Here is a 22,992-nt window from a genome sequence, read left to right as displayed (position 1 = left end):
GGCTGCTGGGGTCCCCAGATGAATGTGATGGAGGAGGTGTAGGAGCAGATGTTACAGCTCCTGTTGCTGAAGGGGAAAGTACCTAGGGAAGGGCTGGTTTGGGTGGGAAGGGATAAATGAACCAAAGGGTTGCAGTGGGATTTTTCTCTGTAGAAAGCTCTCATTCCCCTTCCCCACAGTTGGGACAAGAATAGAGTTCCCCTGGTCCTTATCTTTCTCCCCACTAGCTCCGCATCCAACACATCATTCTCTGACATCTTCATCACTTTCAACATGATCCGAGCACCAGTCACATCTCCCTTTCTGTTTTCCACAGAGACCACTCCCTTCAATACTCCTTGGTTCACTCATCCCTTCTCACCCAAAATATCTCCTCCCAAAGTACTTTCCCCTGCAACCACAGGAGATGTAACACTTATCCCTATACCTCCTCCCTCACCTCCATCCTGGGTACCTGCAGCCCTTCCAGGTGAAATACAGGTTCACATGCACCTCCTCTAAATTCATCTACTGCATTCAGTGCCCCCAATGTAGTCTTGTTTACATTGGTGAGACCAGGTTTCGCCAAGCAGTTACACTGAGTCCACCAAGGCCTGTTGGATCTCTCAGTTGCAAACCATTTTAACTCCGCTTCTCATTCCCACATCAACCTTTCTGTCCTGGGCCTCCTCCATTGCCAGAGTGAGGTCAGATGCATTGCAGAGCCCTGGTAAAACTGAAGTCAATGGGCTTCAAAAGAAAAACACCCTATGGTTGAAGTCATTCTTTGCTACAGTAAAATAATTGTGGTCCAGGACATTGCTCCAGGAGTTTTTCAGGCAGTGTCCTGACCCCAGCCTCTCTAGATTGTTCATTAATAAGCTTATATCATTCTTTTTAACAGGATGATTTTTGTAATGCTTTATGCCAGACATGAATGTGCATCCTGTTGGTGTCATTTTAGAACTCTAAGTAGTTTGGTGGCACCAACAGGACCAAGTCAGATGTGTGATTTAGAATAGAATAGAATAGAATAGTTTCTTTATTGTCATTGTAACATGAACCATGTACAACAAAATTTAAAAATGTCAGCCAGTCAGTGCACCATTCAAACATTTCTAAAAGCTAACGATACATACAAGGTAAAATATTAAAAAAGATAAACAACTAAAATAAATATCATGAAAATAGCACGCATAAACACCCAACCCTACATCCTTCTGTCGATTTCACAGTGTACCACAGTCCCTTAGTATGTATCGCCCCTGCGTTCCTTGGCGGCTACATTTAGTGCCTTTATAGCAGTGGGGTAAAAACTGTTTTTAAGTCTGTTTGTCCTTGTCCTTGTAGATCTGTACCGTCTGCCTGACGGCAACAGTTCAAACAGGGAGTGTCCGGGGTGGGAAATGTCCTTTATAATACTCTGGGATTTTTTGATGCAGCGGGAACTGTGTAAGTCCTCCAAGGTAAGGAGAGGGCAGCCGACAATCCTCTGGGCGTTGTCAATGGCCCTCTGGAGCGCTTTCCTCTGAGCCGCTGTGCAGCTTGTGTACCATACGCATACACAGTATGTTAGGATGCTCTCAATGGAGCACCGATAAAAGGACAGCAGCAGTCTCTGATTGATGTTATTCTTCCTGAGCACCCTCAGGAACTGCAGTCTCTGCTGGACCTTTTTCAGCAGCGCAGAGGTGTTCACGTTCCACGTCAGGTCCTCCTCAATATGGATTCCCAGGAAGAGGAAATCCGCCACCCTCTCCACACAGTCCCCTCTGATAATTAATGGTACCATGTCCGTTTTATTCTTCCTGAAGTCTATTATTATTTCCTTTGTCTTTAAGGTGTTGAGGAGCAGGTTATTTTCTCCACACCACACTGTCAGCTGCGGACTTGAAGAAAATGCTCCCCAAATTCTACCAGCATGTTAAATGTGCTACAAGAGGAGCTAACACACTGGACAAGGTCTACTCCAACATCAAGCTGGGCTACAGGGCTAGACCACTACCACACCTGGGTCAGTCGGACCATATTTCCCTGCTTTTAATTCCTGCATATGCCCCCCTCAGGAAAACCGCTCCTACCATCACAAAGACCATCACAACCTGGCCTGATGGTGCATCTCAGCAGCTGCAGGACTGCTTCGACAGGACCAACTGGGATGTGTTTGAACACCGGGACCTGGAGGTGTTCACAGACAGTACTGTGTTACATTAAAAACTGCATGGACACGGTCACAGTGGACAAACGCATCCGGGTCTACCCCAACCAGAAGCCCTGGATGACCCGGGAGGTCCAGCGGCTGTTAAAAGAGAGGAACACCGCTTTTAGGTCTGGCGATAGGGCTTTATACAGCACGGCCCGAGCTAACCTGAAGAGAGGCATCAGAGAGGCCAAATCAGACCACAGGAGGAAGATAGAGGACCACCTGGACAGTAACAACAGCAGGCAGGTGTGGCAGGGGATCCAGTATCTCACCAACTACAAGACCAACCTTGGAGCTGCTGAAGGTGACACCTCGTTGGCAGAGGAGCTGAACCTCTTCTTTGCTCACTTTGAAGTGGAGCCACCCGAGACAGCCACATCACACCACATGGTCCACAGCAGCCTAACCCTCAAGATAGTGGAGCATGAGGTGAGGCGCACGCTGCGGGCCATCAATCCAAGGAAGGCTACTGGACCCGACGGCGTCTCTGGACGCGTGTTGAAGGACTGCGCAGACCAGCTGGCTGGAGTCTGTACGAGGATTTTCAACCAGTCTCTGGCCCAGTCCACTGTTCCACCCTGTCTGAAGTCTGCAACCATAGTCCCCTTGCCCAAAAAAACCTACATTTCCAGCCTCAACGACTACCGGCCAGTCGCACTCACACCAGTGGTGATGAAGTGTTTTGAAAAACTGGTCCGGGGTCATATCACATCACTCCTGCCCCGAAGCTTTGACCCCCACCAGTTTGCGTACAGAGCGAATAGATCTACAGAGGACGCTGTAGCCACAGCTCTCCATGCTGCACTGTCCCACCTGGAGCAGCGGGGGAGCTACGTGCGGATGCTCTTTGTGGACTACAGCTCTGCTTTTAATACCATCCTTCCCCACAAACTGGTGGACAAACTGGGGGACCTGGGACTTCCACACTCCACCTGCATGTGGATAAATAGCTTCCTGTCGGGTCGCAGCCAGAGAGTCAGAGTGGGCCATCACACATCCACGGCCCTCAGCCTCAGTACCGGCTCTCCACAGGGCTGCGTGCTGAGCCCCCTACTCTACACCATCTACACACATGACTGCACCCCCGCCCACCACAGCAACACCATTGTCAAATTTGCGGATGACACTACGGTGGTGGGACTCATCTCCGGGGGGGACGAGTACGCCTACCGGGATGATGCGGAGCAGCTGACAGTGACACCAACTTTCCAGACCCTTCAGCACCAAGTAAAATATAACTTGAGACATTTATTATACATGCTAACTGTTAATGAGACAGCGCGATTCCTGCTGAAATCAATATCTAATTTGCAGGTAGCTTAATTCATTTTAAATTCCAGTGGTCCAGAATTGACCGTTATTGTTATTATGCTTTCAGCATATTTTGTACTGATCAATTTTTGTCCAGGTTTATGCAATGGAACGTAGCTTCAGTCAATCCTACTTTAAATGGCTTCTGTCTGGACAGACTACCTCACACTCAGAAGCTTGAGTATTCACTTCAGATCCATTAATTTGAGCTGTGTTCAATCTTTCAATATTTGCAAAGCACCTTTACCTACAGGCATTGCAGCCAAATAGAGGAGAGCAAAGTAATAGTAAGATTAAACGAGAACTTACCAGTTTGAAGTTTGATCGTTATTTTATGAGGAGTAACATTGAGGGATTACGTGAAGCACCCCGCCAGGACGCATGCGTGTCATTCTTCAAAGCAGCGGTGTGAAATCACAGATAACGGTAATGACTAAACATAGTAAGATTAGAGAAGAGATACCAGTTGAGTATATGATCAAGGGTGGGAGCGGAGGGCACGTAATCCCTCAACGTTACTCCTCATAAAATAACGATCAAACTTCAAACTGGTAAATTCTCGTTTAATCTTACTATTTTACTTCGGAGTCACGTAAGTGACTACGTGAAGATTTTAAAGCTCTGTGATTTCATGCCGTGGAAACGAGTCCATGCATCACATCTGCCTTGATTATGGGGAGAATAGAGTTAACATCATTAGACATCAATACGATATTGAAACCCAACGATAAATATATTAACACCAATTATTGCCCCTATTTATGGGGTAAATTATATTACAGAACTTAAATTTGTTTCTGCAAATGTTCCAGGTTCAATGACTGGTTTGTTATAAAGTCATTGGAAAGTTTCCTCCGTTGACCATCCTGCTGTCTTGAGGATTTGGTCCATAGGAACATCCAACTTCATAGCTGCCGATGTAGCTGCAGCCCTGGTGGAGTGAGATTTAAAAATGCTACTGTCTTCTCCAGCCTTTATTAATACCTTTTTTAGCCATCTAGAGATGGTCTGGACTGTCACTGTTTTGAGTGGCTGTTTGTAGCTGTTTAAAGTGACATTTCTTTCCCTCTGATGATCTTAGTATACTCCATATATAATAGTAAGTGTGTTACAATCCAGAGACGACCATCTGTCGGGTAGGCCCTGAATTCTGTTTTTAGGCCTGCTGATCCCTGTCTGTTCTGTTTGACTATTTCATTGATGTGAAAAGTTAAATTTCCAGATGAAATAATCATGTTGTCCAGCCTTAGTTTCTGTAGTGACTGGACCCTTTGTGCCGTGACCAAGGCCATCAGCATGACTGTTTTCATAGTCAGTTTCTGTAGGGACAGAGCTGTAGCTGGAGACCAGTTTCTTAACATGGTCAGTACAATGCTCACATCCCATATTTGGGAGTACCTGGTTCTTGGGGGATTAACATTAAAATGCCCCTCATGAGTTTGGTTACCAGGGTGTGTCCCAACAGAATGCCGCCCTGTTCCTTGTCACAGGTATGTTGACAGAGCACTTCTGGCGTAGTTGATGGCACTATGACTGAGCCTCTCATCGTAATGGAGGCTTGCCAGGAATTGCAGAACTGACGGGATGTTCATACATCTGTGGGTGATGTTTATTGTTGTGACAGTACTTCCCATTTCTTGATGACACCAAGTACTGTTTTTTGGTGGACTGTCTGTGGGCCGCTGAAATAATATCCACTGTTCGGTCCGTCAGTCCCAGGTGTAGTAGAGGTGCTTTCAACTCTATAAATTAATAGGTTTATATAATGATGACATGGGTAACTACCCCTTGTTGCGGGAAGAACCAGTAAATTAGGTCTAGGATGGATGGTGATGCATGGTTCTAAAGCCATGTCGTGTATCACCGGGACCCATGGTTGAGTAGGCCAATCGGGTACTATCAAAATACCAGACGCGGAGTCTACTGTATATTCCTAAATACCCGACTGATGAGGCAGAAGGAGGGAATGCATAAATAAATAATCCCCCAATGCAGCGAAAATGCATCTGTACCACTGCCCCAGGTTCTGGTTCCCATGAACATAATTCGATAACTGGTGAGAGCATGGATGCGAATAGGTCGATATCTGGTGTTCCATACCGTGCTGTAATTTCAGCAATACATTTTTTATCCAACATCCATTCAGTGTTTTCATAGAATTAGTGTGACCTGTTGTCTGCCACTAAATTCAGTTTACCTGGTAAGTAGGTAGCTGATATCCAAATATCTCTCTGGATACACTATTGTCAAATTGTGTTGGCCAGATTGTCACATGATGTCGATATGTTTCCACCCATATGGTTGATATATGCTACCACGGTGGTGTTGTCAATTTGTAGTCTAACATGCTGGTGATATAACCCAGAACAATATGACTTAAAGCCATGGAATGCACTCAACATTCCCAGGTAGTTTATGCACAGTGTTTGTAATAATGATGCCTCCTGTGCATTCCATCTCACCCACAGCTGGAGATGGAATTAGTAGCATCCCATCCAAGTGCACTGGCATCAGTATGTAGTTCCATAGACGGGTAGCTGATAATGTTTGGATCGGAACAATGCCTAATGTTATGTTTCCACCATTTTAGTTCCATTGTGGCCTCTGTTGGTAGCTTCATTGGTCTGTCAGAATGACCCCCATAATTTTTGAGTGAACGAATGTTTGCCCTCTGTAATTTTTGATAATGTAAAGGTCCGATTTGTGTGGCTGGAAACGCAGTCACTATAATGCCAATTATTCTTGCTACCAGTCTGATGGACGGTTTTGTTTTGCTGCAAGCCTCCATTAAGGCTGTAACCTTTTCTTTCGGCAAAGTCACTGACATGTGAACTGTGTTAAGGGTGAACCCCAGATGATCCATTGTGTTAAATAACATCTATGGTCATCTCTAATTGGTACTGTATAGTAAGCATCTTTTAATACGATGCTTGCCATGTAGTAACCTAGGAATCAATTGCTTAGCAGTAACAAAGGTTCCCATCTAGTGATGAATATATAGTACGAAAGTATTCAAATTAGTCAAATCTATGATGATGTGGCAACCACCATCTAGTTTATGATAAAGATTTTGGACACGAATTCCTGTGATTCGTGTTGGATATCCTCCATTACTCCTTTTTTATATGGGCACTGTAGTTCAGCATGCGCTTTTGATTTTTTTTTTTCTTTTTTTTTTTTCTTTACCTGTAAGCACGAACATTCGGTTCGGTACATGCTGAACTGGAGGATTATGTTTTGTATAAATTCTATGGTATAACCCTATACTTCTGAAAATATAAGTGTCGGTAGTTAATTTATTCCATGCATCCAGATAGAATTGTAATCTCCCACCAACCTCGTAAGGAACCAGACCCACGTACCTCCATGGTTACTATTGGTAGGTTTGTTACTTTTTCGGCATCCTCCGTGGACGTTGAGGTGCCGGTGTCTGGATCTGTAGTTGGGTCGGTGTTGAGGGTTAGCGCATTCCCCAGGAACTAGTTTTTAGACGTTGCTGTATTGAGCCCCAGGGTTTTACCCTCTTTGTCAAGTTCTTTTACCTGTTTTGATAAGTTGCCTCCAAATAATAATATTGGTGGTTTGGAGGTTCCAGGTTTGCATAGGTCTGCAAATTAGGGTCTAAAGCCGGTTGGATGGCACTTCTTCTAATGCTGTTTACTCATATTGGTAGTTGCAAAATAAAGCCAGTGCATCCTGGTGATCTTGTGTCATGTCTTTTTTGTTTATTGTGCGGGCGAAAACCCGTAATTCCCGCTGTTAGGACTTTCAGAACTTTCTGTTGTTTCAAGTCCCTGGCTCTGCCATGTTTTCAAATACACTGGTTGACACTGGGAACATTCAGTGTTTTACAGTTCCCTGATGGTAAGTGTCTTCCAATAGGTTTTCTTGCACCCCATGTGCACTAGGGGTATGTTCTGCGGCCCTCTTCAGGTTCAGCCCAGAATTGACCCCCTATACTCCCCTCTGATGAGGGAGAAACATTGTGCAGCCCTACAAGAGGTACTGCTGTAGGACTTACTAGCTGCCCCCTATGACTAGTCTCCATCTCCCGGAGCCTGCCACTTACCTGCTCTAACAGCCACTCCAGCTGGCTCCAATGCTCTCGGGCACTGGCCACTCGCTGCTGCTTCAGTTCCTGCAGCCGCTCCATCCGGCTCCAATGCTCATGGTCACTGGCCGTCGTGGCTGCTCCTGAAGCCGCTACTCCTGAAGCCGCTCCTGCTCCAGTTCCTGCAGCCGCTCCAACCGGCTCCAATGCTCACGGGCACTGGCCATCGCGGCTGCTCCTGAAGCCGCTCCTGCTCCAGCTCCTGCAGTCAGCCCAGGATTGACCCTCCATGCTCCCCTCTGATGAGGGAGAAACACTGTGCAGCCCCACAAGAGGTACTGCTGTGGGGTTTACTAACTGCCCACTGTGGCTAGCCTCCATCTCCCGGAGCCTGCCACTTTGGAGTATTTCCTCCAGCAGCCGCTCCAACCGGCTCCAATGCCCATGGGCACTGGCCGCTCGCGGCTGCTCGTCATCCTGCAGCCGCTCCAACCGGCTCCAATGCTCACGGGCACTGGCCGCTTGCGGCTGCTCGTCATCCTGCAGCCGCTCCAACCGGCCCCGGTGCTCACGGGCACTGGCCGCTCGCGGCTGCTCAAAGTCAGACTCATCAGAGTATGGCATTCGGTCCGTGTTCTGCTTCGCTTTGTCGGGCACAGCTGTTCCCATTTCGGAAGATTGGCGTGCCGTTGGCTGCTGTTGCCGGCTGCCCGCAACTCCGCGGTTCTCCCCCGCCAGCTTTTCCGCAGCCTTTGTGGATCTGGTCCATGTCTCCACCTGTAAGGTAAGTGGAAGGAACGCAGAGTCTCCTTACCTGCTGTTCCCGGCTTTCAAATTCTGCCGCTAAGGGAACGTCGTTCCCCCTGCTGTGACTCGTTGCAATGCGTGTAGCAATATGTCACGCATGCGTCCGGGCGGGGTTCTTCACGTAGTCACTCACGTGACTCCGAAGTAAAATTGGCCCGCAGTGTCTGATTCATCACACAAGGAAGAACGAGTGAAAGAACATGAGCATTTGAAATAAACAGACCATTTAAATCTCTTTCATTTTGCAATCAGAATGGATTTTTGGGGACCTATTACAGAAAGGTTGGTTTGGGAATGGGAAGGGGATGGTTAGTAGCCAAGAGATCCAGCAGGCTTTGGTGGACCGGGTGCAAGTGTTTGGCGAAATGATTACCTATCACTACTTGGTGTCAGTGAGGTAAAGGAGGCCATGTAGGGAGCACTGAATGCAGGAAATGATGTTAGAGGAGGTGTATGTGACCCTCTATCTCAACTGGAAGGGCTGCTGGGGTCCCCAGATGAATGTGATGGAGGAGGTGTAGGAGCAGATGTTACAGCTCCTGTTGCTGAAGGGGAAAGTACCTAGGGAAGGGCTGGTTTGGGTGGGAAGGGATAAATGAACCAAAGGGTTGCAGTGGGATTTTTCTCTGTAGAAAGCTCTCATTCCCCTTCCCCACAGTTGGGACAAGAATAGAGTTCCCCTGGTCCTTATCTTTCTCCCCACTAGCTCCGCATCCAACACATCATTCTCTGACATCTTCATCACTTTCAACATGATCCGAGCACCAGTCACATCTCCCTTTCTGTTTTCCACAGAGACCACTCCCTTCAATACTCCTTGGTTCACTCATCCCTTCTCACCCAAAATATCTCCTCCCAAAGTACTTTCCCCTGCAACCACAGGAGATGTAACACTTATCCCTATACCTCCTCCCTCACCTCCATCCTGGGTACCTGCAGCCCTTCCAGGTGAAATACAGGTTCACATGCACCTCCTCTAAATTCATCTACTGCATTCAGTGCCCCCAATGTAGTCTTGTTTACATTGGTGAGACCAGGTTTCGCCAAGCAGTTACACTGAGTCCACCAAGGCCTGTTGGATCTCTCAGTTGCAAACCATTTTAACTCCGCTTCTCATTCCCACATCAACCTTTCTGTCCTGGGCCTCCTCCATTGCCAGAGTGAGGTCAGATGCATTGCAGAGCCCTGGTAAAACTGAAGTCAATGGGCTTCAAAAGAAAAACACCCTATGGTTGAAGTCATTCTTTGCTACAGTAAAATAATTGTGGTCCAGGACATTGCTCCAGGAGTTTTTCAGGCAGTGTCCTGACCCCAGCCTCTCTAGATTGTTCATTAATAAGCTTATATCATTCTTTTTAACAGGATGATTTTTGTAATGCTTTATGCCAGACATGAATGTGCATCCTGTTGGTGTCATTTTAGAACTCTGTAGTTTGGTGGCACCAACAGGACCAAGTCAGATGTGTGATTTAGAATAGAATAGAATAGAATAGTTTCTTTATTGTCATTGTAACATGAACCATGTACAACAAAATTTAAAAATGTCAGCCAGTCAGTGCACCATTCAAACATTTCTAAAAGCTAACGATACATACAAGGTAAAATATTAAAAAAGATAAACAACTAAAATAAATATCATGAAAATAGCACGCATAAACACCCAACCCTACATCCTTCTGTCGATTTCACAGTGTACCACAGTCCCTTAGTATGTATCGCCCCTGCGTTCCTTGGCGGCTACATTTAGTGCCTTTATAGCAGTGGGGTAAAAACTGTTTTTAAGTCTGTTTGTCCTTGTCCTTGTAGATCTGTACCGTCTGCCTGACGGCAACAGTTCAAACAGGGAGTGTCCGGGGTGGGAAATGTCCTTTATAATACTCTGGGATTTTTTGATGCAGCGGGAACTGTGTAAGTCCTCCAAGGTAAGGAGAGGGCAGCCGACAATCCTCTGGGCGTTGTCAATGGCCCTCTGGAGCGCTTTCCTCTGAGCCGCTGTGCAGCTTGTGTACCATACGCATACACAGTATGTTAGGATGCTCTCAATGGAGCACCGATAAAAGGACAGCAGCAGTCTCTGATTGATGTTATTCTTCCTGAGCACCCTCAGGAACTGCAGTCTCTGCTGGACCTTTTTCAGCAGCGCAGAGGTGTTCACGTTCCACGTCAGGTCCTCCTCAATATGGATTCCCAGGAAGAGGAAATCCGCCACCCTCTCCACACAGTCCCCTCTGATAATTAATGGTACCATGTCCGTTTTATTCTTCCTGAAGTCTATTATTATTTCCTTTGTCTTTAAGGTGTTGAGGAGCAGGTTATTTTCTCCACACCACACTGTCAGCTGCGGACTTGAAGAAAATGCTCCCCAAATTCTACCAGCATGTTAAATGTGCTACAAGAGGAGCTAACACACTGGACAAGGTCTACTCCAACATCAAGCTGGGCTACAGGGCTAGACCACTACCACACCTGGGTCAGTCGGACCATATTTCCCTGCTTTTAATTCCTGCATATGCCCCCCTCAGGAAAACCGCTCCTACCATCACAAAGACCATCACAACCTGGCCTGATGGTGCATCTCAGCAGCTGCAGGACTGCTTCGACAGGACCAACTGGGATGTGTTTGAACACCGGGACCTGGAGGTGTTCACAGACAGTACTGTGTTACATTAAAAACTGCATGGACACGGTCACAGTGGACAAACGCATCCGGGTCTACCCCAACCAGAAGCCCTGGATGACCCGGGAGGTCCAGCGGCTGTTAAAAGAGAGGAACACCGCTTTTAGGTCTGGCGATAGGGCTTTATACAGCACGGCCCGAGCTAACCTGAAGAGAGGCATCAGAGAGGCCAAATCAGACCACAGGAGGAAGATAGAGGACCACCTGGACAGTAACAACAGCAGGCAGGTGTGGCAGGGGATCCAGTATCTCACCAACTACAAGACCAACCTTGGAGCTGCTGAAGGTGACACCTCGTTGGCAGAGGAGCTGAACCTCTTCTTTGCTCACTTTGAAGTGGAGCCACCCGAGACAGCCACATCACACCACATGGTCCACAGCAGCCTAACCCTCAAGATAGTGGAGCATGAGGTGAGGCGCACGCTGCGGGCCATCAATCCAAGGAAGGCTACTGGACCCGACGGCGTCTCTGGACGCGTGTTGAAGGACTGCGCAGACCAGCTGGCTGGAGTCTGTACGAGGATTTTCAACCAGTCTCTGGCCCAGTCCACTGTTCCACCCTGTCTGAAGTCTGCAACCATAGTCCCCTTGCCCAAAAAAACCTACATTTCCAGCCTCAACGACTACCGGCCAGTCGCACTCACACCAGTGGTGATGAAGTGTTTTGAAAAACTGGTCCGGGGTCATATCACATCACTCCTGCCCCGAAGCTTTGACCCCCACCAGTTTGCGTACAGAGCGAATAGATCTACAGAGGACGCTGTAGCCACAGCTCTCCATGCTGCACTGTCCCACCTGGAGCAGCGGGGGAGCTACGTGCGGATGCTCTTTGTGGACTACAGCTCTGCTTTTAATACCATCCTTCCCCACAAACTGGTGGACAAACTGGGGGACCTGGGACTTCCACACTCCACCTGCATGTGGATAAATAGCTTCCTGTCGGGTCGCAGCCAGAGAGTCAGAGTGGGCCATCACACATCCACGGCCCTCAGCCTCAGTACCGGCTCTCCACAGGGCTGCGTGCTGAGCCCCCTGATCTACACCATCTACACACATGACTGCACCCCCGCCCACCACAGCAACACCATTGTCAAATTTGCGGATGACACTACGGTGGTGGGACTCATCTCCGGGGGGGACGAGTACGCCTACCGGGATGATGCGGAGCAGCTGACAGTGACACCAACTTTCCAGACCCTTCAGCACCAAGTAAAATATAACTTGAGACATTTATTATACATGCTAACTGTTAATGAGACAGCGCGATTCCTGCTGAAATCAATATCTAATTTGCAGGTAGCTTAATTCATTTTAAATTCCAGTGGTCCAGAATTGACCGTTATTGTTATTATGCTTTCAGCATATTTTGTACTGATCAATTTTTGTCCAGGTTTATGCAATGGAACGTAGCTTCAGTCAATCCTACTTTAAATGGCTTCTGTCTGGACAGACTACCTCACACTCAGAAGCTTGAGTATTCACTTCAGATCCATTAATTTGAGCTGTGTTCAATCTTTCAATATTTGCAAAGCACCTTTACCTACAGGCATTGCAGCCAAATAGAGGAGAGCAAAGTAATAGTAAGATTAAACGAGAACTTACCAGTTTGAAGTTTGATCGTTATTTTATGAGGAGTAACATTGAGGGATTACGTGAAGCACCCCGCCAGGACGCATGCGTGTCATTCTTCAAAGCAGCGGTGTGAAATCACAGATAACGGTAATGACTAAACATAGTAAGATTAGAGAAGAGATACCAGTTGAGTATATGATCAAGGGTGGGAGCGGAGGGCACGTAATCCCTCAACGTTACTCCTCATAAAATAACGATCAAACTTCAAACTGGTAAATTCTCGTTTAATCTTACTATTTTACTTCGGAGTCACGTAAGTGACTACGTGAAGATTTTAAAGCTCTGTGATTTCATGCCGTGGAAACGAGTCCATGCATCACATCTGCCTTGATTATGGGGAGAATAGAGTTAACATCATTAGACATCAATACGATATTGAAACCCAACGATAAATATATTAACACCAATTATTGCCCCTATTTATGGGGTAAATTATATTACAGAACTTAAATTTGTTTCTGCAAATGTTCCAGGTTCAATGACTGGTTTGTTATAAAGTCATTGGAAAGTTTCCTCCGTTGACCATCCTGCTGTCTTGAGGATTTGGTCCATAGGAACATCCAACTTCATAGCTGCCGATGTAGCTGCAGCCCTGGTGGAGTGAGATTTAAAAATGCTACTGTCTTCTCCAGCCTTTATTAATACCTTTTTTAGCCATCTAGAGATGGTCTGGACTGTCACTGTTTTGAGTGGCTGTTTGTAGCTGTTTAAAGTGACATTTCTTTCCCTCTGATGATCTTAGTATACTCCATATATAATAGTAAGTGTGTTACAATCCAGAGACGACCATCTGTCGGGTAGGCCCTGAATTCTGTTTTTAGGCCTGCTGATCCCTGTCTGTTCTGTTTGACTATTTCATTGATGTGAAAAGTTAAATTTCCAGATGAAATAATCATGTTGTCCAGCCTTAGTTTCTGTAGTGACTGGACCCTTTGTGCCGTGACCAAGGCCATCAGCATGACTGTTTTCATAGTCAGTTTCTGTAGGGACAGAGCTGTAGCTGGAGACCAGTTTCTTAACATGGTCAGTACAATGCTCACATCCCATATTTGGGAGTACCTGGTTCTTGGGGGATTAACATTAAAATGCCCCTCATGAGTTTGGTTACCAGGGTGTGTCCCAACAGAATGCCGCTCTGTTCCTTGTCACAGGTATGTTGACAGAGCACTTCTGGCGTAGTTGATGGCACTATGACTGAGCCTCTCATCGTAATGGAGGCTTGCCAGGAATTGCAGAACTGACGGGATGTTCATACATCTGTGGGTGATGTTTATTGTTGTGACAGTACTTCCCATTTCTTGATGACACCAAGTACTGTTTTTTGGTGGACTGTCTGTGGGCCGCTGAAATAATATCCACTGTTCGGTCCGTCAGTCCCAGGTGTAGTAGAGGTGCTTTCAACTCTATAAATTAATAGGTTTATATAATGATGACATGGGTAACTACCCCTTGTTGTGGGAAGAACCAGTAAATTAGGTCTAGGATGGATGGTGATGCATGGTTCTAAAGCCATGTCGTGTATCACCGGGACCCATGGTTGAGTAGGCCAATCGGGTACTATCAAAATACCAGACGCGGAGTCTACTGTATATTCCTAAATACCCGACTGATGAGGCAGAAGGAGGGAATGCATAAATAAATAATCCCCCAATGCAGCGAAAATGCATCTGTACCACTGCCCCAGGTTCTGGTTCCCATGAACATAATTCGATAACTGGTGAGAGCATGGATGCGAATAGGTCGATATCTGGTGTTCCATACCGTGCTGTAATTTCAGCAATACATTTTTTATCCAACATCCATTCAGTGTTTTCATAGAATTAGTGTGACCTGTTGTCTGCCACTAAATTCAGTTTACCTGGTAAGTAGGTAGCTGATATCCAAATATCTCTCTGGATACACTATTGTCAAATTGTGTTGGCCAGATTGTCACATGATGTCGATATGTTTCCACCCATATGGTTGATATATGCTACCACGGTGGTGTTGTCAATTTGTAGTCTAACATGCTGGTGATATAACCCAGAACAATATGACTTAAAGCCATGGAATGCACTCAACATTCCCAGGTAGTTTATGCACAGTGTTTGTAATAATGATGCCTCCTGTGCATTCCATCTCACCCACAGCTGGAGATGGAATTAGTAGCATCCCATCCAAGTGCACTGGCATCAGTATGTAGTTCCATAGACGGGTAGCTGATAATGTTTGGATCGGAACAATGCCTAATGTTATGTTTCCACCATTTTAGTTCCATTGTGGCCTCTGTTGGTAGCTTCATTGGTCTGTCAGAATGACCCCCATAATTTTTGAGTGAACGAATGTTTGCCCTCTGTAATTTTTGATAATGTAAAGGTCCGATTTGTGTGGCTGGAAACGCAGTCACTATAATGCCAATTATTCTTGCTACCAGTCTGATGGACGGTTTTGTTTTGCTGCAAGCCTCCATTAAGGCTGTAACCTTTTCTTTCGGCAAAGTCACTGACATGTGAACTGTGTTAAGGGTGAACCCCAGATGATCCATTGTGTTAAATAACATCTATGGTCATCTCTAATTGGTACTGTATAGTAAGCATCTTTTAATACGATGCTTGCCATGTAGTAACCTAGGAATCAATTGCTTAGCAGTAACAAAGGTTCCCATCTAGTGATGAATATATAGTACGAAAGTATTCAAATTAGTCAAATCTATGATGATGTGGCAACCACCATCTAGTTTATGATAAAGATTTTGGACACGAATTCCTGTGATTCGTGTTGGATATCCTCCATTACTCCTTTTTTATATGGGCACTGTAGTTCAGCATGCGCTTTTGATTTTTTTTTTTCTTTTTTTTTTTTCTTTACCTGTAAGCACGAACATTCGGTTCGGTACATGCTGAACTGGAGGATTATGTTTTGTATAAATTCTATGGTATAACCCTATACTTCTGAAAATATAAGTGTCGGTAGTTAATTTATTCCATGCATCCAGATAGAATTGTAATCTCCCACCAACCTCGTAAGGAACCAGACCCACGTACCTCCATGGTTACTATTGGTAGGTTTGTTACTTTTTCGGCATCCTCCGTGGACGTTGAGGTGCCGGTGTCTGGATCTGTAGTTGGGTCGGTGTTGAGGGTTAGCGCATTCCCCAGGAACTAGTTTTTAGACGTTGCTGTATTGAGCCCCAGGGTTTTACCCTCTTTGTCAAGTTCTTTTACCTGTTTTGATAAGTTGCCTCCAAATAATAATATTGGTGGTTTGGAGGTTCCAGGTTTGCATAGGTCTGCAAATTAGGGTCTAAAGCCGGTTGGATGGCACTTCTTCTAATGCTGTTTACTCATATTGGTAGTTGCAAAATAAAGCCAGTGCATCCTGGTGATCTTGTGTCATGTCTTTTTTGTTTATTGTGCGGGCGAAAACCCGTAATTCCCGCTGTTAGGACTTTCAGAACTTTCTGTTGTTTCAAGTCCCTGGCTCTGCCATGTTTTCAAATACACTGGTTGACACTGGGAACATTCAGTGTTTTACAGTTCCCTGATGGTAAGTGTCTTCCAATAGGTTTTCTTGCACCCCATGTGCACTAGGGGTATGTTCTGCGGCCCTCTTCAGGTTCAGCCCAGAATTGACCCCCTATACTCCCCTCTGATGAGGGAGAAACATTGTGCAGCCCTACAAGAGGTACTGCTGTAGGACTTACTAGCTGCCCCCTATGACTAGTCTCCATCTCCCGGAGCCTGCCACTTACCTGCTCTAACAGCCACTCCAGCTGGCTCCAATGCTCTCGGGCACTGGCCACTCGCTGCTGCTTCAGTTCCTGCAGCCGCTCCATCCGGCTCCAATGCTCATGGTCACTGGCCGTCGTGGCTGCTCCTGAAGCCGCTACTCCTGAAGCCGCTCCTGCTCCAGTTCCTGCAGCCGCTCCAACCGGCTCCAATGCTCACGGGCACTGGCCATCGCGGCTGCTCCTGAAGCCGCTCCTGCTCCAGCTCCTGCAGTCAGCCCAGGATTGACCCTCCATGCTCCCCTCTGATGAGGGAGAAACACTGTGCAGCCCCACAAGAGGTACTGCTGTGGGGTTTACTAACTGCCCACTGTGGCTAGCCTCCATCTCCCGGAGCCTGCCACTTTGGAGTATTTCCTCCAGCAGCCGCTCCAACCGGCTCCAATGCCCATGGGCACTGGCCGCTCGCGGCTGCTCGTCATCCTGCAGCCGCTCCAACCGGCTCCAATGCTCACGGGCACTGGCCGCTTGCGGCTGCTCGTCATCCTGCAGCCGCTCCAACCGGCCCCGGTGCTCACGGGCACTGGCCGCTCGCGGCTGCTCAAAGTCAGACTCATCAGAGTATGGCATTCGGTCCGTGTTCTGCTTCGCTTTGTCGGGCACAGCTGTTCCCATTTCGGAAGATTGGCGTGCCGTTGGCTGCTGTTGCCGGCTGCCCGCAACTCCGCGGTTCTCCCCCGCCAGCTTTTCCGCAGCCTTTGTGGATCTGGTCCATGTCTCCACCTGTAAGGTAAGTGGAAGGAACGCAGAGTCTCCTTACCTGCTGTTCCCGGCTTTCAAATTCTGCCGCTAAGGGAACGTCGTTCCCCCTGCTGTGACTCGTTGCAATGCGTGTAGCAATATGTCACGCATGCGTCCGGGCGGGGTTCTTCACGTAGTCACTCACGTGACTCCGAAGTAAAATTGGCCCGCAGTGTCTGATTCATCACACAAGGAAGAACGAGTGAAAGAACATGAGCATTTGAAATAAACAGACCATTTAAATCTCTTTCATTTTGCAATCAGAATGGATTTTTTTTGGACATATCCAGTTAATTTTAAACTAAGTTACGGATATTTCAGCTGGTAGTAAAGACACGAATAACTAGCAAAAATTGGTCAAGAATTTTGCCAATGGAATGTAGGTGAGGCAAATATGATTGGCAGGGGTATGAGTCTGATTGAATGTTTTACAATAAAGAAAGAATAAGAAAAACTTCTGGTATCTTTAGTATTATTCTTCTATCAACCCAAAGTACCAAAACTAGATGAACTCTTTGTTCTTTCTGTTACTGTTTGAAGGTATTTAGTTTAGTTTAGTTTCAAGGTACAGCGCAGCCTATCGGCCCACTGAGTCCACACCGACCATCGATTCCCATACATTAACACTATCCTACACACACTAGGGACAATTTACAATTATACCAAGCCAATCAATCTACAAACCTGTATGCCTTTGGAGTGTGGGAGGAAACCGGAGGTCCCAGAGAAAACCCATACAGGTCACAGGGAGAACGTACAAACTCCATACTATTTGTAAAATAATTAGGAATTTTCAAATGCCCATGTGCACTTCAGTAATTTATTTCATGCAAACCTCTTCGAAATCTCTCTGAAAAAAAGAGCATTGGTAAATATTAGGCTCTTCTGATCCAAATAGTGGGGGAAAGTAATGCAGACACAATAGGAAAGACAAAAGAAGGATAATGATTTTAATGTACTTCAGTCAGTTTTCTGTAAGCACATCCCACTCTTGCTGTGATCAAAGTTGGAACTCTTTTGATGTATTTGAGTTTTAGATCCTCTGACAGATTAGTCAGGAAAAGCAGGCAAATCGATAGATTTATCTCAGATCTGAAAATGGTGAAGGTGAACAGAATAGCTTAGTTCAGTTTGGTTTAGAGATACAGCGTGGAAACATGCCCTTTGGCCCACCGAGTCCGCGTCCAACATCAATCAGTACACTAGGACTGTCCTACACACCATCCTTAGCATTTGTGGAAAGTGCTAATGACCTATTCAGGTCTCAAATTGTCACTGACAAAAAAACAGGGTGAGATGATACGTTAACAATAAGGTAGCACTGGTGGCCTATGTGTTTTTAATGATATTAATACAATCTATCTGCAATGGAGATAAATATGACAAGAAATGGAGAAGGAAAATCAGAGATGGACCAATGAAAAGTGAGAAGTGGGAGGAATTTAACAGGCAGCACGGTGGCGTAGCGGTAGAGCAACTGCCTTACAGTGACGTGGACCTGGGTTCGATCCTGACTATGGGTACTGTCTGTACGGAGTTTGTACGTTCTCCCCGTGATCTGCGTGTGTTTTCTATGAGGTCTTTGTTATCCTCCCACACTCCAAAGGCTTACAGGTCTGTAGGCTAATTGGCTTGGTATAAATGTTTTTAAAAATTGTCCCTAGTGTGTGTAGAATTGTGTTAATATGCACGAATCGGCTAGTCGGCACTGACTCGGTGGGCCAAAGGGCCTGTTTCCATGCTGTATCTCTAAACTAAAAGAAAATAAACTAAAGAGCAAAGGTGATGAAACTTTTGTATTCTGTTTAAGAGGGGAAAAACAGTCATGAATGCACTGGAAAAGAGGTGCATTTTTCTGCGTGTGTATGTGTGTGTAAGTGTGTGGGGGGTGCAGGGGTGCCTGAATAGGACTCAAAAGAATGTTGTGCCATGTATCCCACAATGAAAAAGGCAAAACTCGGACCCATCCAGGTTACTTTTGCAACACCCTTTGATTTGGACGAAACAAGTGGCATTAGAAGTGAAGTTATTCTACACCTCTAATGGACACAAAATACTGGAGTAACTCAGCGGGTCAAAATGGACAGGAAATCTTCGGGTCAAGAACCTTCTTCAGACTCAGATTGTTCCGCACCTCCATTATCTCCATTATGTCTGTAGCTTCGCTGCTCCAGGTGAAGTAATGTGGAGATTGGGGAATAATGGAAATGTAGAGCAATTGGATGGTAATGGTAAACATGGGCTGGTTGGGACTAGGAATCTGAAAATTGTGAATGTGCCAGAGTACTTCAGAGCATTTATTTCAAGACGGCTTGTGTTCAAAAACAGGGATGTAATGCTGAGGCTCAATAAGGCGCTGGTAAATCTGCATTTGGAATATTGTGAACAATTTTGGGCACCATTTCTGTGCTGGCTCTGGAAAGGTTCCAGAGGAAGTTTACAAGAATGATCCCAGGAATGAGTATGGTTAACCAATGATGAGCATTTGTCGGCACTGGGCCTGTACCTGCTGGAGTTTAGAAGAATGTGGGAGGACCTCATTGAAACATACAGAATAAGGCAGTTAGATAGATTCTCAATTAGTACAGGTGTCAGAGGCTATGGCGAGAAGGCAAGAGAATGGGGTTAGGAGGGAGAGATAGATCAGCAATGATTGAATGGCAGAGTATACTTGATAGGCCAAATGGCCTAATTCTACTACTATCACATGATCTTATAACTAATTGGAAAGAGAATGGGCAAGGGAAGAAGGAAAAAAGGGTGAGATAACAACTCTTCAGTGTACTCTTGCCTTTGGATCTTGGGGACGAGGTAGTGAACAGTGTGTGTTTAAATTCTGTGGAGGACTAATCTCCCAAGGAAATGAGGCACATCAATGTACCTTTTTTCAGGCCCCCTAAACCACGGACTGAATAATAATCTCAGTCACAGAGGCCAAGTCAGAATGTCTGTCTTCAAGGTGGAGGACTTGCAACTCTTCAATCATCTCACACCTTCTGCTTTTATCCCTAGCCTCTGTTCCAACTATCAGAACCCCCCTTGTCTGTGTGCACCTATTACCTGTGACACTTTGTCCTGCCTCTCCTCTCTTTCAGCTTTCTTCTTCTCCCCCCAACAATGTCTGAAGTCTCGATTTGAAACATCACCTATCTATGTTCTCTAGAGAAGGATGAGAGGATATTATTGAAACATATAAGATTATTAAGGGTTTGGACACGCTAGAAGCAGGAAAATGTTCCCGATGTTGAGGGAATCCAGAACCAGGGGCCACAGTTTAAGAAAAAGGGTAAGCCATTTAGAACGGAGATGAGGAAACACTTTTTCACACAGAGAGTTGTGAGTCTGTGGAATTCTCTGCCTCAGAGGCTGGTAAAGGCCGATTCTCTGGATACCTTCAAGAGAGAGCTAGATAGGGCTCTTAAAGATAGCGGAGTCAGGGGATATGGGGAAAAGGCTGGAACATGGTACTGATTGTGGATGATCAGCCATGATCACATTGAATGGCGGTGCTGGCTCAAAGGGCCGAATGGCCTACTCCTGCATCTATTGTATATTGTCTATTGCCTGACCTGCTGAGTTACTCCAACACGTTGTGAGCTTTTGTTTATAAACCAGCATCTTCAGTTCCTTGTTTCTACATTAAATTCAGTCAACTGGGTCTCTGCTGGTCTCCATGCAATTGGATGCTCAATTTCCTCAGCGGCCAACCACAATAAATATGAATTGACAACAACACTTCCTCCACAATGACCATCAGCACACTAACACCACTAGGCTACATGCTCAGTTCCCTGCCTACTTTCTTCCTACATATGACGGTTTAGCCAAACACTTTAAGTTGCAGAGAAGGTGGGAAGAGATAGATAGGACAAAGGAGAATACCTCTGGTGCAATGAAGCCAAGGTTGCTGTGATAATTCCACTGTTTGTGGAGCAAGATGTTTAATTGCTTAATGCAGAAAGTTAGAGTGAGTACAAACAAAAGAACATGTAAAACATGTGATATGTAAGTCAGATTTGTTGGAGGAACCTGAAACCAAAAGGAAAGTCATTTTTCAGCAGATCAGGAAGAAAGAAAAAATGAGTTAATATTTTCGATGCAATATTGACCGGTTATATGGAAAATTAGCTCCCTGATTTTGTTGAATTTGATATTGTGTCCCAGAGACCGCCATGTGGAAATGTAAATTTGCAGCAAATTAATTTAAATTCCATAATTACTGTTCACCATCACATTATTTTGACCACCCACTACATTAGTAGGGAAGGTACATGAAAATGGGAATAACTCTTGTAATTAAAAAAAAATAAAACAATTTAATTTTCTTTTGGAATTTGTTCTGGCTGGTGTCTTCATTTATCCAGTTGTGCCTGTTATTACCCTGTTTTTCATGTGTAAACTGGACGATCAATACTGCAAACTCATTGATGAATGTTCTTCAGTTAGTTACTGATCATCTATATTACTAAAAAGTAAGATCTTGACCACTTCCTGTTTTTCAGTTTCATGTTTTTTGAAAAAACGCTGCCACTTACGGCTGTAATATTTGGCCAGCTTACTCGGAGTCCCCCTCTGCTGCGCAGGACAAGAGGATTTTTCCCATCGATTAAAAATAAAAGAGTTACTAATGTTTAAATAATGTTGACATTCTCTCTGCTGCCCTTACTGGTGCGAGGGACTATAAAACCCGGAAGTGTTGTGCCTCACTCAGTCTCTGCAAGATGGAGGAAGCGAGAGGGTCACGTCTCTCCGAGCTGTGAATAACACTGAACACATGTCTACTCAACTGTGAGTGCATTTAATGTGGTTTGAAAATGAAAATGTGGTTGCTTTGAAATGCTGCACTGCAAATGGTTGTTGGTGGTGGTAACTGCTTTGAAATGCTGCACTGCAAATAGTTGTGATGGTGGTAACTGCTTTGAAATCCTGCACTGAAAATGGTTGTTGGTGGTGGTAACTGCTTTGAAATGCAGCACTGCAAATGGTTGTTGGTCGTGGTAAATTGACAACTTCCTGTTCGCACTGTATATTGATTTTAGATAAAACATTACCACTTACGGCTGTGATTTTTGGCTATCTTACTCAGTCCCCCTCTGCTCATCAGGTGCAGAGGATTCTTTCCATCAATGAAAAATATAAGTGTTATTAAAAAAATGTTTAAAAAAATGTTGATAATCTCTCTCCTCTCAATCATGCCATGAAGGCCACACCCCTTCCGGTGGGAGGGGGAAGGATTATAAAACCCAGAAGTGTGGGTGTGGCTCAGTCTCTGCAAGATGGGGGAGGGAGATGTCACGACTCTCTGAGCTGTGAATCAACTGGACACACTGAATGTCTACTGAACTGTGAGCGTGGTGATTATGTGGTGTGTTATGGTGGTTTCACCCTGCTTGAAATGGTATGAAACTGCATTTGAATGTGGTGGCCTTGCACTCTGCATGAAATGGTATGAAACTGCATTTGAATGTGGTGGCCTTGCACCCTGCATGAAATGGTATGAAACTGCACTTGAATTTGGTGGCCTTGCACCCTACTTTAAATGGTATGAAACTGCACTTCAATTTGGTTGTCTTGCACCCTGCTTGAAATAACATTAAACAGCTCTAGCATTTGGTGGCCTTGCACCCTGCTTGAAGTGGTCAAAACTGCACTTGAGTTTGGTGGCCCTGCACCCTGCTTGAAGTGGTATGAAACTGCACTTGAATTCGGTGGCCTTGCACCCAGCTTGAAGTGGTCGGAAACTGCACTTGAATTTTGTGGCCTTGCACCCTGCTTGAAGTGGTAGGAAACTGCACTTGAATTCGGTGGCTTTGCACCCTGCTTGA

This window comes from Amblyraja radiata, chromosome 3 (genome assembly GCF_010909765.2).
Source record: "Amblyraja radiata isolate CabotCenter1 chromosome 3, sAmbRad1.1.pri, whole genome shotgun sequence".
NCBI lineage: Eukaryota > Metazoa > Chordata > Chondrichthyes > Rajiformes > Rajidae > Amblyraja > Amblyraja radiata.
Note: the sequence above shows the minus strand (reverse complement) of the source record.